This window comes from Tachysurus fulvidraco, chromosome 5, assembly GCF_022655615.1.
Source record: "Tachysurus fulvidraco isolate hzauxx_2018 chromosome 5, HZAU_PFXX_2.0, whole genome shotgun sequence".
Taxonomy (NCBI): Eukaryota; Metazoa; Chordata; class Actinopteri; order Siluriformes; family Bagridae; genus Tachysurus; species Tachysurus fulvidraco.
Window position 1 is genome coordinate 10913587 of NC_062522.1, and position 16226 is coordinate 10929812.

At 37.6% G+C, this 16226-nt stretch overlaps 1 protein-coding gene across 1 annotated transcript in view; it reads left to right on the forward strand.

Moving 5' to 3' along the window:
- The first annotated feature begins 3107 nt into the window (after positions 1–3107).
- Positions 3108–16226, forward strand: part of pde4ba (phosphodiesterase 4B, cAMP-specific a) — a 144861-nt gene continuing 131742 nt past the window's right edge. Inside the window, exon 1 of the mRNA XM_027146233.2 lies at positions 3108–3286. The gene's annotated coding sequence lies outside the window, so the exon portion shown is untranslated. The remainder of the gene's footprint in view (positions 3287–16226) is intronic.

Here is a 16226-nt window from a genome sequence, read left to right on the forward strand (position 1 = left end):
CCTTAACCCTCAATAGCTCAGTTGTATAAATGAGATAAAGGTCTAAGTCACTCTGGTCAACAGCATCTGCCCAAAGCCGTAAATATAACTCACTAGAAGATCATCCACAGAAAAGCCAGTAAAGCTGTTTAATTGTCTTCTATAATAATAGAATGAATCTCTCAGCGTTATTCAATCTGCAGCTTCCTTTACAGCCTACAAAACTCTGATTATTCTAACAGAGGCATCTGAAAATGAGGTTGTTTTCATGTATACAGTAATATTTTTAATTGCAACCAAACGTCAGTGTATGTGAACTTTAAAACAGACCCAAACAAGCTTTTTTTTTCAGAATGATTAAGCTTTCAGACTTCTCCTAAAATTGGCACTTGCATATAAATTCAAAGCTCTATCCTTGGCCTTGTTTTTTCACTTGTACACATGTACTTATGCCCTCGTTTTATCCGGCAGAGATTTAATGCGTACTTTGATGCGATACTGCTATCATTCATTTTCGTTTCCTTTGCAGAAAACAGAAAAATTGATCTCTGTGGTGTTATTTTTTCATGGGTTGAATAAAGCAGGTGGTTAACCCAGTGCACCTTTCAAACATTGACTGTGGTCTCCCTCCCAATAGTGATAGCTGATCATGTTTTCACCTGTTTTTTAGTTGCACTTTATGTCTATCTTTTTGAATGTGTGCACCTCAGGGTGTTTTGTTAAGTTTCTGAGGTGAAGCTCTGTCTTTGGTGGTTTATGTCTTTCTAAAAATGCTGGGTTATTTTTAAAGCTCAGCTGTCGGGTCGGCTAGTTGGGTCAGTGTGATCCAAATTGGGTTGATAATGCGCAATGCAACATGCTAGATTGAGGTGGTGGGATTGAAAATGAACAGGCATGTTGAGTCAAGAGCAATTGTCTGGAAATTTCCACAGTGTTTTTTGATGGCAACCAAAAAATGTATGAATTAAACTAATCAGCTGTAACCTGTACATTTCTGTTCACACTTGTAGACATAAGACATTGTAAATATTAGCTAGAAAGTAACTTTTTTAATATTATTCATTTTATAATGCTGATGATAAAAAAATGCTAATGAACATTGAGGAGAAAATAAGGCCCAAGTTTGTTTTTTATAATTATTAAGATCGGTTTAAAAGATATTTCCAGTTAATATTAAGTTACTTGTTTAAGCTAACTTAACTTAAAATACAGTAAATACTTTCCATTTACTCTGTACATTATTCTCATCTTATTGGCTAGGACGGATGTTAAGTTCAGGGTGAGGGTTTTTTTCACTCATCATTCAAAAATAAACATTTTTGATAAAACATTTTGATTTTTTAATTATTACCTTTGAACTGTAATTGTAAGGCTGCTTTCACATTACATGTTTTTGTGGAGGGGTGGGGTGGATAAAGCTGCTAACATGCTGATGAAATGTCACAAACCAAGTGACATTTCCACAAGACGTTCTGTGAAATCTCAGCAAAAAAAGTCTCTAGACACATACTTCAGACAACCATATAGAAAAGAACATAACGTTATATATTACAAGCCCATATCTGCTATTCATATTCTGTTCATCATCACTCACTGTTCTGTGGCTTGTCCTTGAAGCTGGAAACTCTCCTGGAACACTTATACTACTGACAAGGTGAACTGCAAGCTGCCTTACTTGGATAAAAAAGGCATTTCTGCAAATGAACAGATTCAGTTCAATATGGTTTTGAATAATACCTTTAACAAAAGATGGTGTCAAAAGCACCTTTACATCTAGGTGTATATTTGCAGTAGATTCTATAATGAGCAAGCCTAAGGAAAGAATCATACAGTATATGCTATATATAGCATATACAGTATGATTTATATCTTCATGTTTTGTTTAAATAATGTCATTTATTTTATACTGTACATATATGTATAATGTATACATATTTATTTATGACCTCATTTTGTAGTCTCGTTTATTTATACTGAATATCTATTGTACATTTTAGTAGTGGGGTATGAAGAAAATTGTTTTCATTTCAAGTTTGATCCTGAGCTTAATTTTCTTTCTGTCAATATGGGTTTCCTATGTGTTCCTCTAGATTCCACACCTCACCTTCTACAGTAGGTGGATCAGGTTTGGTTACAAGCCCAAATAAAGATGAGGTTCCCTTCTGAGGCTGGTTCCTCTTAAGGTTTCTTCCTCATATCGTCTCAGGGAGTTTTTCCTTTCTTCTGTCATCGTAGGCTTGTTTAACAGGGATATATTTAAGAGTTAATAGTAACTTAATTTTAAGCTTATTTCTTTTTTATTCAGGTTTTATGCTTCTGCAAAGCTGCTTTAAGACAATCTGAGTGTCTGTGTGTATGTGTGTGTGTGTGTGTGTGTGTGTGTGTGTGTGTGTGTGTGTGTGTGTGTGTGTATGTATGTCTGTGTGTGTGTGTGTGTGTGTGTGTGTGTGTGTGTGTGTGTGTGTGTGTGTGTGTGTGTGTGCGTGTGTGTGTGTGTGATTCTCGGTGTATTCCTGTCACTCCCTACGGACAGGGGGTAAGCTCCAGCTTGCAGTTCTGACCAGTCAAGATATCTGGCAAATTGTCTCATTATGTAGAAAATTTACGTCAAATTTTAATCTCATTTAGATGTCGTGTCACATGTTTTTGTCATGTCACCTAGTAATACACCCCTCAACCATCTCATAGTTTTACTGATAACCTAAAACATGCACTCTAGCTGAGAGCAGACAATGGGCGTGACTTCCCACGCTTCATTTACATGCCTGATTTGCATATACTTGCCCCGCCCTCTATTAGTTTACTTGAGTGAACTCGTTTACATGGTAACGTTTATGTGAGTGTTTGTCCTCTTTAGACGCGTTTGGTAAAGCGAAAGCAACAGAGAAGCGAGAAGTGGAGAAAGAGGAGGAGGAGGAAGAGGAGGAGAAGAAGAAGACGAGGAGGAGGTGTGAATTAGAGGAGCATGTGAAAGAGGAGGAGGAGGAGGTGAAGAAGAGGAAGAGGAGGAGGTTTGAATAAGGGGAGCATGTGAAAGAGGAGGAAGAGGAGAAGAAGAAGAAAAAGAAGAAGAAGAGGAGGAGGTGTGAATAAGGGGAGCATGTGAAAGAGGGGGAGGTGGTGTGTTAATACGGACAGGGGACAGGAGGCTGGGTGACGCTTATGTTAGACGCTTAACCCTTCCTCATGGCTTCTTGCTTACACACGCAGGGTCCAGCACCGATCTCGGTGTGTCAGTGAGCACCGTGAGCACCGGAGACCGTGTTAGCGTCGTGGTTTCAGGGAGAAAAGTGGAGTCGGATTTAAGGTAAGCATCAACCCGGGATGTTTTTTACGCACGCGCTTTTATGTCCTATTGTTACGATCCTTAAGCTGTCAGAGCGCATGCTGGGATGCTTTTTATTCCAAATGTTGATCTGGAAGCGTCCTGCGATTCATGTCACGGTTGAATCCTTGGTCATCTTTGTCAGTTTATTATGTCAGTTTCTCTGTCTACAGTATGTGTGTGCTTTCTAGTGCGGGTGAATGATGAAGTTGCTTTGGCACATGCGGTGAGGATGGAGCGTGTGTGCACGGAGTGGATATGAGAGATGTGTGTACAGCGTGTACACCTCTGGTTCATCTAATCCCCTCGACACATTTCTACACCATCCAGATTTAGCTTGCAATAGGATGTTATGGTATGTGAGGGAACACAAAAGTGTCCAAAGTTCCTCTATTTCCAGACTCTAGATGGTATTATGTGCAGATCTCAGAGATGAAAATGAGCACAAAGCTTTTCAATTTTTAATTTATTGCATGTTATAAACAGCAAGAATGTCCTTATCCTGGATGGTGATAAAAAAAACACATTATATCATTGGTTGTTCCTCTACAACAGTGATTCTTTATCAGATAAAGTTCTACGTAGAAACCCTTTTTAGGAGGCTAAGAACCATTGAACATACCGTAAAGATCCATTTGGATCTAAAGTATTAGGGCTTCTAAAGACTCTGCTTTTTATACTTCAGTCACTTGTGTTTGGAGATTTCACAGCACTTTAAAGAGATCGTGGCTAGAGATGTCTATGTGTGTTTCCTGGTTACCATTTAGTGAGAACTTGTGCAATCAAAAGTTCCTCCAAATGCAGCATGTAGATGATATGGTGTTCCTCAAATCAAACCAGCATAGGACTACATGAGGTCTAAATACACAACAGTATGAATTCATGTGTCATGTACAGCGCTTACTTCCTCATTTTGCCTGATAATTTCTACATCAGTTGCAGCTTGTGGTTTGTGAAATAGAGGAAGCATCAGTCTGTTATTAACATACACCAATCAGCCTTAACACCTGCCTAATATTGTGCCCTCCCCTTGTGCTCTGACAAATCGAAGCTTGGACTACACAAGACCTCTGCAGGTGTGCTGTGGTATCTGGTTGTGGTGTCAAGGTGTTAGCAGCAAATCCTTTAAGTCCTGTAAGCTGTTAGGTGAAGCCTTAATGGATCACATTTTTTGTCTAGTACAATCCTCTGATACTCAATCAGCACTTCTAGCACTTTTTTTCCTATTCCTCAAACCATTCCTGATTCATTTTTGCAGTGTGAGCTTTGTCCAGCTGAATGAGGCCACTGCCATTACGTGTCAAAGTAACATCCACATGAACGCCAGTACCCAACGTTTCCCAGCAGAACGTTTCTAAGAGCTGGTTGGACTTCTTCCCATTGTACATCCTGGTGCTTCCACAGGTTAGCATCCAGCTTTGACCCAGTCTTCTAGCCATCAGCATGTGACCTTGTCAAAGTCACTGAGATCCTTAAACTTGTCCATTTTTTGCTTTCATCACATCAACTTGTTGCCTAATATGTCCCATGTCTTGAAAGCAGCTATTGTAATGAGATAATGTCACTCAGTTAACATGTCAGTGGTTTTAATGTAATGGCTGATCAGTGTATTTATTTCAATTTGAAATGAAACAGTGATATTTGATATACCGATTGCATAACATATTGAATTTCACCAATAATAATATAGACGGTCTGCTGAACATTTCATTGCTACATGGAAGTAGCACGTAATGCTCATAATGGTGTGGCACGCAGTGGCGTCTTGGGCAAGTGAGCTTGTGTAAAGAGTTAAAATTGAGCACAGCTTTCATAGATAACAACTTAATAACAAGTAAGTAACGAATAACTCATAAACAGCAGGAAATTTCTTATCCTGGCCTTGCACTGTAATGTCTCACAATGAATGTTCTTTTAACATTTATAGGACCTGCACGGATTAATGTGTCTTCTTGATTACATTCAGAAAAAACTGAGAACTCCTAAAGGTTTTCTAGTAATCCCTTTGTGTTTTTTTCTCAGAAGGTAGAACCCTTTTAAGAGGCTAGGAATCATTAATTATCCAATGAACCCTTAAATAACCCATTTTTTCTACAAATGCAGAGCTCTGTACCATATTAATTATATTTTACACCTCAGTGACCTGTGTGGAGAGATTTCACATCACAGTGAATAGCAAATTGTAACTTGTGAGTTAAAGGACTACAAATCTGCTTAATACCCAAACTGACCTTTACATTTATAGAGTAATTATGCAGCAGATTTACTGAAAAAAAAAACAGCTTAGGGTTCATTTGCTGACCTGCTAACAGAGCAGAGTTTTCCCCCTGTGATTTCCTCCTTTTAGAACTCACTTGCGTAATTGTCTTGAGCGCCAACATGTTGAAGATGTTATCAAACCTAGATGTGTCACTTGAACCCTACAGTAAAGTGCTTCTGTGCAATTTCATCATCTGTCCTGTATGCAGATAGAATGGGGTGGTTTGAAATGTCTAACAAGTTGACACTGATGTAGTTCCTCTTGTGAGCTGCTACTTCTTGCCTTACAGGATTTTGAAAAACGGCCTTCGGTTCAGCAGGCAGCTTTTGCTTCACGTCTCGGTGATGAAGTCATCGGCGTGTAATTTTTGCTTTGTGCTGAGCCATACGTTGCTCTCATTATGTCCAGAAGCTTTTAGGCTGTGAAGTGGATGATATCGATTAGCTTTTGCTCAGCGTCACTCACTGTTATGTTATGATGTTTTGCTGACTGAGAGGAAGTGTGATTTTTCCATACAATAAGAGATATACAGGGATCAAACTCTTGCATATTGTATGTACTCTGTTATGACTAAAAAGTTCATTGTTTTCTATAACATTTCCTGAAATGGTTTATTCCTCTTACGCTGCAGGACTTTGCCAAAGCTATATATTTCTCTCTTTTTTTTTCTTTACGATATCATGCGTTAAATGTTATGGAACGTCCACGAAACACTTTCAGAAAAATGCAAAACATATTAAAAATTTAAAACTTCGAAATAATTCGGCATTTTTGTACCGGTTTTAAGTCAATAGTTTTAAATGGGTTTTTGGTTAAATGCTGGACATAAGGTCTGTGATTAACTTGAGAATATTTTCACAATTATATCCTATGCCATAAACTAATCACATCACTAATACCTCATTTGTGATTTTTAAGCAGGATTGATTACATGCATGTAAGCAGATGCTGGTTGTCCCTTGGTGTAAATGTGTATAATCCTGTACAGGATACACTGCTTAATGAAGATGAACGATTGATGTCACCGAATGCCGACATTGGAGACTTCTTCCAAAAAAGTCAAATACACATATTACCTCCTTACATCAAGATTCAGCATATCAATGATTATATGTTAAGAGCTTAGATGATGCGATTCTTTCTTCATACAAGTACCGATATAGTATCAGTTGCTATAGAAACTAATGTAACAGTAACTATTAATTCAAGACCAAGGAATCTTACCCTGAGTTACACAGGAAATGGAGACATACAGTAACCAATTTTTTAATATAGGAAAATCTGGCAGCTTGGCATGAATTTTCTTGGTGCTTCCATTGACTGGAAATCAAAGGCCTGCTGTTTGTGATGAGCTTAGCGATGACTCATTAGATGAACCGACATCATAACTGTTGAAATGAGAGTGATATTATCTAGCCTCTTGTATGATGAAACTTCTCTTCATGCCTCTGTTTTGTTTTGCAGAAGCAATCAGACCAGCACTAGTCAGTCGAGTATCACAGGCTTTGATCTGATTGTGCAATTATTTAATCAGTTCATTACAATGCAACACTCTGTTCATGAGTTAATGAATACGGCTAAAGTTGTAAATTTGAATTAAGTCGTTCAGGAATAATTTGTTTCATTCTGGTTTGGCTGATAGAAAGAAAATACAAACCATGTATTTTAATGTATTTTGCATTTGAATGAGATATAGAGCAGTAACTGTGGAAAATGTTGAAATGTAGTACTAACACTCAATATTTAAACAGTGGAAGACAATTTTTGGGCTAAAACCACGTCCCTGTCATAAATTGTCAGCACTGGCTTTAAAGCATTAGAATTTGTCTGTAAGAATTTATCTATCTATCTATCTATCTATCTATCTATCTATCTATCTATCTATCTATCTATCTATCTATCTATCTATCTATCTATCTGTCTGTCTGTCTGTCTGTCTGTCTGTCTGTCTGTCTGTCTGTCTGTCTGTCTGTCTGTCTGTCTGTCTATCTATCTATCTATCTATCTATCTATCTATCTATCTATCTATCTATCTATCTATCTATCTATCTATCTATTTATTTATTTAGAAAAGCTGACACAATGTAAGAATCACCAAAACCTCAAGTAAGGGAACAGAAGAGCATTTAACTGGAGAAATCTCTAAGAGTGTGTTTGCATTTTATGAGGGAATTTACATAGTTGGAAATATATTCCGCATATATTTATATAAGGCGCCTGTTTAGTTAGTGTTAGCTAACATTGTGCTACCTGATACTTTCACCTAGAATATACTTTTGATCCGCAGTCGGAGACGGACACAGACAGAACATCGGTGCTGATATAAAAACAGTGGGGTTCGGTATCTAAGATACAGTGTGTCTTTGTTTGTAACATAGAAAGGACTGAACTCTGAGAGCTCTCATGACACTGTGTACTGTATCCTTGTCGAGAGCTTAACTGTCTCCTGCGGGTGAAGTATGGGATCGCTGTGTGAGGACAGAGGAGCCATTTCTTTCCCAAGCCAACTTGGAAGCAGATACTGCATCATGAAGTGTCTACTCGGCCTGCTTTATTCTCTTTCTCTTGTCAGTTCGCTTGCAGGCCTTGTGTGCTCATAAATATGCAGCCTTTCTCTGGAAAACAGACAGAAAAGGGCACTCAGAACCTGACAGAGTGTCTCGTTTGTTTTTTTGTTTTGTTTTTAGATTTTTTAACATAGGAACTGCTGCCACAGATGAAGTCACAGACTGATTTTCATTTTCAGAATCATTATAAATGACGAATGATTTAATCTGCAAGTTAATAATGCTTTCCGATTCTTGCTAGTTTAATGCGCAAATGCTTTGCTAGAGAAATCTAGCAATTATCTAGTTGTTATTGGTTACATAAGGAACGTTTATCACCTCATTTTATAACCCAGTATTCTGTTGTCATTTGAACTATAATAATGCAAGAATGAAATCTGTTTGACATTAAAACTCTGAGAGTACTTTTGCAGAGTTTGCTCATTAGCAGAATCACTTGATTGACCGTCTGACTCCGAGCCATATGTTCCAGTGAAGATAATCTCCAAAAGACTGGCTGTTAGAGATGCCGCTCACGTCACTTTAGCACCGGAGGGCTACGTGCTCTTTGCTGTGCTGCCAACTTTAATATTGGATCTAATCTTAAATTCTGCAGTTAGAAGTTAGAAGTAGAACGGAAATATATAATATATAGAATAAAATTGGAATTGTATGGGTGTTGAATCAGACTTGTCCAGTTGTTGTACTTCTATTTTCACATGTATTATTTTGTACGTATAAGAAACCAAACAAAAGAAGACCTATATATACTGTACAGAGCAACAAAGTTGGATGGGATCTTGAGATACAAAAGGAGACAAGGTAATACAAAAAGGAATATTTAAGTAGTAATAACCACTCTGTCTATTTGAATTCAGATAAAGTGCAGAAAATAGGAATCCAATCTCTCTATAAATAATGTCTGTTTCTCAATAAACCAATTCGTTTGAAGCCTGTGTTACTTTTTCCATCAAGTAAATCTCCCTCACTGTCCGCATCCATTCGACAGATTTCGGTGGTTCTTTCTAGAGCCATGTCATTAAGATCTTCATCTTTGTAGCTGCTAATAAAGAGTATTTGTAAAAGATACACTCTATTCCCACTCTCCACTACGGTGCCATCTAATGTGGAACACAATGGAATCATGTTAGTTTGTGTAATCACTTTTGTTAGCGGTATCGACTCTCACCAGCCTCTCTTCAACATGTCTTGAAGCTAATTAGCAACCAGACACTAGAGACACTTTCCATAAATGTTAGATAAACGTCTCCTTATAGAAAGATTATCCGTATCAGCCATGAGACAACTTTTTTTAACAACAACAACAAAAAATTGTTTATCATTAGTCTTTGATTATATGGAGCGTCCACTGTACAACCCCTTTGTGAACGAATTCAAATAATACATCACGGTCCGAGGTATTGGTATAGAAATTTATTGAACAGCTTCAGGCTAATCAGAATCAAGAACTTGTACTGTGCTCTAAATATATCAAACTGATGTCTTGCGTATGTGTGGGAGTCAGAATTCCACCTGAATGTTTGTGTTTATGGAAAGCTGTGCTGGAGTGTCATGTTTATACGATAAGATTATTTTTCCTTCAGTATGTGGTGGTTTGATTTGGTCAGACTGGCAGCTCGAACCATCTGGTGTCTTCATGAACGGGAAACGAGACAGAAGTCAGAGACTGATTACTGACTGAATTGCCAATTCCACCTGCAAGCCAAGTTTCCCATCATCCTGGATCTGAGACAGAGGGACCGATCTAGCATTCTACATGGTGAGAGTATTGCCAGTTGCACTCGTCAGAATCCCAGACATCGAAAGCGGTGGAATCGCTGGAAATTGCTACGAACTCTGAACACAAATTTCTTTCCACACTTTGAATCTTTCAGTTAGAATGCAATGTAACTGCATCTTCATTAAATGCTGGAAAATAGTCATTTATTGTAGATCGCTGCATACAGTAAGTTAACATGTTTAGAGGTTTAAAAAATTAAGAAACGTATATGGGTGCTTGTTTGTTTATTAATCTGTCTTCATTATCTTCACCTTTATCCTGGATTATCATTTGGAGAAAGTAGCCAGTTTTCCTATCAGCATGTTTTTGGAAGGTGGAAGGAAATGGAGTGCAATGAAAGCCAAATAATGACTTTTTTTTTTTTTTAATTTGTTAATTTTTTTTATAACCACTGAATTATTAGCTTTTGCAGTTAAGAAAGCAAACTTTCCCTTGTCCTACTCTCATCATTTTCTTACCTCTAGGGGTTTAGATAAGCTGGAACATTTTGCCATGATTGCAGTCATCTGGGAGGGTTTTGTCTGGAAACAACACTTCCCCAAGGACCTTCTGTCCTTTCTTTCCATTGTCTTTGCTTTTAGCACTTCTACATCTCTACCTGTAATGAGCAGGAGGTCAGATACGAGAGGGAAAAGAGCTGAATTGGAAAGAAACCACTGGTAACATGGAGATGAAAGCTGTCCGAATTGAAAGATGTATTTTTGCAGAATAAAAAAGAGGCAGCAGGGTGAGCTTTCTGGGGAAAAAGGTGAATAGTTTACAGAATAGCTTTCTACGTTCTACTTTTTGTTTTATATTTCTTCTTGTTTCCTTCACATAGACTCAGATAAAAATTCTTCCTGATAAATGAAAAGTAATAGTTAATTAGCAGTGTACAAAATCTGTTACGTAGATATTTACTTAGTTATTTATATAATCCATTACTGTTCAACAAAAAAAGGGTCACTGGGTAACAGCTATATTTACATTATTTGGCAGATGCCTTTATCCAGAGCAACTTACCATTTCTTATTTTTTATACAACTGAGCAATTGAGGGTTAAGGGCCTTGCTCAGGGGCCAAACGGTGGTAGCCTGGTAGACCTGGAATAGAAACTCACAACCTTCCGCTTGGCAGCCCAACACCTTAACTAAATTACCACATACTGTACCACTACCACACGTTTATAATAACGTTTTTACATGCTTTCTCTGATTAAACTGCCTCTGGGTTCCTGTGACCCTTGGTATTTGTGTCAGACATGGTCATGAATGGTTTTATAAGCGAGAGCATTATTGGGTCATTTATGATTACGTAAGGAATAAAACACATGGAGACACGCTATTGTATTATAAGAAATAATAAGCAATATGTATGTGGTGTTATCTGTTATCATCCTGATGTGACTTATTTTCTTATACCAGCTTATCCAGGGATGTCTTATTCCAATCATATCACAGCAATTTGCCCAACAATCCCAACCCTAGAAAAGTGTATATAGTCACTCTATAGACCCAATCTGCTGTTTTAATCAGATAATTTATGGTATTGTTGAAAATTACTTAAATTGTTTTTTTTTTTTTTTTGTCTATGCTGGATTTTAGATTCAGCTTGATATAAATCTTCCAAATTCATCAGAATGTTCAGCTCTCAGCATTTATGATTTACTGCCTTCTGATCATCTTGCTTTCTTCCAGAGAAGTCTGTGTATAGTGAGCGCTTCTTTGCATAATAAACTTCTCTTGGCAGTTTGTATTTAAAAAAAAGGCATGATGTGGGTTTTTATGTATACGATGTTGTGGATACCCGCAGCTACACACACACACACACACACACACACACACACACACACACACACACACACGCACACACCCCGCACACACAGCTCAGCAGCGCTGCTGTTTCGCTTCACAGTCAAGAAGATAACTAGCCTCTCATCCTTTGAAATACATTTCAAACAGCATGTAAACTACTTCCAATTTGAATGTAAATGAATCTATTCAAACAAAATGCTGGATTCCAGCCAATTTTCAAGAATCCAGTATTTACTGAGAGGCTCTCCATAAAAACACTGCATCTTCAGTCACCATGATGTTCTTACTAACACAATTTAGCAATAATTAGGTGGCAGTTTGCCTGTGGATTGCATTCGATTCAATCGTGGTTATTTACAGCTTATATGGGAAGTTATATGTAGAGTTGCATTTAAAGCAAAAGGTCACATCCATTACATATGACTAGATAGATGGATAAAATTGTATTATATGACTGCTCTTCTATCCAGGGTGTATTCCTGCCTCACCACCTTTTTGATCATTTTTGAGTATATCCTTAGCATAGGATTGTGTTGTTGGTTGCTTCTCATGTGCTTCCATAACAACATAAGAAATTCCACATTAGTCCACTGCTGATGATTTACATCTTTTTTTTTATTTTTTATTTTTTTTACAAATGTTTAAAAATCTGTTGTTGTGATCCCTGACCAGCTGTCGTTTAATGACATTTGACTCATGAATCATTCTTCGACCCAATTCTTTTTAATGAATCTGTTGACCTGATTCACAAATACTGTATATCTAATACAATATTAATATATTCTATTATTATCTATATTCTCTTAAAAGCCTGATTAATATTCAAAATATTATAAACACTATGTACTGTATCATATTAACCATTCGTCTAAGACTTTTTATTTTTTTGGTTGCTAGTCTAGTCTGATGGAACAACGACATCCTGGTCCTTCTGTCCTTATTCTTCTTATATCCTTGTGTAAAGCTCTCTCACCTTGTGTAAAGCTCTCTCTCTGAAAGCACTGAAGTTGATTGCACAAGGATCTGAGAAATCAAACAGTTCAGTCTCTGGCAGCATAAAGATCCTGCTTGGGTTACACAATCAATATATGAGATAGACCTGTTGAATAAATGTTGACATACATCAAGGCTAGAGTATTTTATAGATGTACACACTTGTAAAGAAAGTTACTCTTCCTGTGCTGTGTATCGACCTATGGTTCGTAAATGAATAATTGATAAATAAATGATGTGAATATCTGCAACAAGACTTTACAGAGAGAAACAGATGGGCAACAGACAGGATATTTTTTAAAACGAACAAGTATAGCCCAAATGTTTCAAAGCTTTCAGTGTGATTAGAAATATTTTGTTCTGTAGAATGCAGATTTGATGAGAAATCAGTCATTGTCAATTCCGGTGACTAGCTCTCGTTAATGGGAAGAGGACTAAAAGTTTATTTAGTGAAATGTGGATGCAATGATGCAATCTAACATCCAAGGTATGAAATGCTTTCACGTTAGACTACAGGGTAAACCGACTACACTAATAAATATGGATCAATGTGTTCATAGAGTTGCACATCCAGTTTGGGGAAACTCTTTCATTTTTATTAGGTATAATTCATTATGAACATTATGAACATTGTGAACTGAACAAGTGCTGAGCCTGATGACAATGAGCTGAATGGCTGAAAGTATTTCCTAATATTTACTTTGGAATATTTTCTATTTGCCGCACAAAAAGACAAGGCCGACTAATGTAGGAAATTAATTTGAAGCATGTTTTATTTATTTATGAATATGGTGGACTTTTACCACATGTAATTGTACAACTCGAGCATCCCACAACGTGTTGGTCAGTAAAACAGGAAGAGGATGCACCTGCACAAAAATTTTGCTTCATAAAATTCACACATTCACATGCAATGACACAAATTAGAAAAAAAGAATAAATAATTGTGGGGGCCTTTAGCAATCTTATAAAAGCTTGTAATTTGTAGAACGTTAAGTGGAGGTACTATGTGGCTTGAATTAAGTAATATATGACAACAGCATTGTTCGATTCTCAAATCTGATTGGTCAGTGGGTTTTGTTCAGCTGCTCTGAAAAGTTACTTGAACTCTAATTTAAACGAGTGGTTTATATTAATGCATTTGTTCTAATATTCTGTGGTTTCTGTAGTAAGTTCTCTGAAGAAAAACACTTATGGAAGGAACCTCTGTTTTCAGTGTTTTGTATACAGGTAAAGCTGGAACTTATTATTTTTCCACATGGGAGAATCATCAGAACAGGACTTTTTACATTTGCCATAATGTCAATGATACTAGGAACTTGTCTTGTAGCTATAAGCAATTAGTAAGCACAATTCAGTCAAAATCACATTTATAAATGAATACATGTCTGTTTTAATGTAAGAATTGAATAATACAGCAGTCTTTAATTAAGGTTGAACCTGCTTGTCTAGAGATTATATTAGAGCACTGTTTTAAATTAATTGTCCAGATATTAATAATTCCCATGCCTGGATCATTGACTAGGAAAAACAGGTGTTTACGTACATTTATCCTCACTTGAGACTCGTATGACTGTGAGTTTGGGATCCGGTGCCAAGCATCATAGCAACTGGGTAATCACAAAGAATACCCTGTTAAATAACCAGGAAATCCCCACCGTCCCTGTTGCACACTTCTGTTTATTTGATCCGTTCTTTCGGAAACTTCAGCTCTCCCTGTTGGTTGAACTGGAACGTCAACATCTCCTCAGAGTCAGGAGATACAGGGTCCAATAAAGACTCCTATTAATGCTATAAGTGTTTCCAAATCATTCCTACTAAACAGTTCAGCAAAGGGAATATTTTGATGAACGTTATTTGTTCATTTAGCTCACATAATATCCTGCTGTGCTGTCCTGGAGCTTCTGTTTGTGTTGTGGTATGAACAGCACATGTTTCACTCTGAGCTTTATAATTACCAAATGCCTCCCTCTGTGTCCCGGCATTGATTTTGCCCTAGACTGCTCAGTCGTGTGTGATAAAGATTGACGACTGTTCGCGTGTGCAGGCTATTCGGGTTGTTGGCAGTTGTGGGTTTCCACAGTGGCTACACTATTCGGTTCACTGCTCTATTCTTAATATCTTGGAGTAACTAACAGACTTAGAAGGACATGCAATTTGTGACTATTTAGATCTGTGCTACAGGATGATGATAGATAGGAAAGTAAAATGGGCTGTTGATCATAGTGCGTGACTTTAGTGATTGTATAGACACAGAGCCCTTTTCTAACATTTTCTAAATTTGATCCAGAAGGAGATGTTTATTTTTTGGCAATAGTATTTTATTTGTCAAACATCGTGACACTACAGAGTATACAGCTATTATGATTTTTTTATTACAATCAAATAAAAATAATATAGCTGTAATAAAATGGGGGGCATGGTGGCTAAATGGTTAGCACGTTTGCCTCACACCTCCAGGGTAGGGGGTTTGATTCCTGCCCTTGTGTGTGCGGAGTTTGCATGTTCTCCCCGTGCCTCGGGTTTCCTCCGGGTACTCCGGTTTCCTCCCCCGGTCCAAAGACATGAATGGTAGGTTGATTGGCATCTCTGGAAAATTGTCCGTAGTGTGTGATTGTGTGAGTGAATGAATAAGTGTGTGTGTGCCCTGCGATGGGTTGGCACTCCGTCCAGGGTGTATCCTGCCTCGATGCCCGATGACGCCTGAGATAGGCACAGGCTCCCCGTGACCCGAGAAGCGGTAGAAAATGAGTGAGTGAGTGAGAGTGTAACAAAATGCTAGTAATTAAAGAAGTAAATACCAATTCTGCTGTTATAAGTTAACAATCTACTTAAAGATAATTTTATTCCTTAAATATTCACGTTATTATTCATTTATACAGCCTAAAGATAATTTTTTAATAACTTCTATGAATCATTCAGTAACTACAGTGAAACAAATAGGACAGAGTGAGAAATGTCTGCACTGTTCCTGACTGAAGACACTACTCACTGTTCCTGACTGAAGACATTTTGTCAGGAAAAATCTAGCGCTCTATTTTTCTTTTAAAATTTGAATTCATTTATTCTGTATTTTTCTTGCTCTCTCATTGTCTATAAATGCTTCTCTGAGCATCGAAGTCTTTCTACATTACCTTAGATGTGTTCATTTTGCAGAGGCTTTTATCCTATGTCATAGCAACCCACAAAGCCAGATCGGATCCAAACCACTTGCTTTATAAAGCTGGTGACAGTGAAGGCTGCAGAGCCAAGTTTCTATCGTGTGATCCAATTTAAGCTCAGGATAGTTGTAGGAAGCTCAGACACCACTTGTGAATGATACATAAATATGCTCAGTGATTGATGTGCAGTTTCCACAGACTGTCACTAGGACACTGCTTAAGCAGACAATCTCCAAGTCTCCAACGTTTCCTGTTCTCCCAGGGGTCAGCCTGTCCTGCTCAGCAAGACTGATGTAGCACTTGCATCTTTGATCAAGGCTTCGGAGGAGGATCGAGCAAAATTGGAACTAGGGATGGAACTAGGTCAT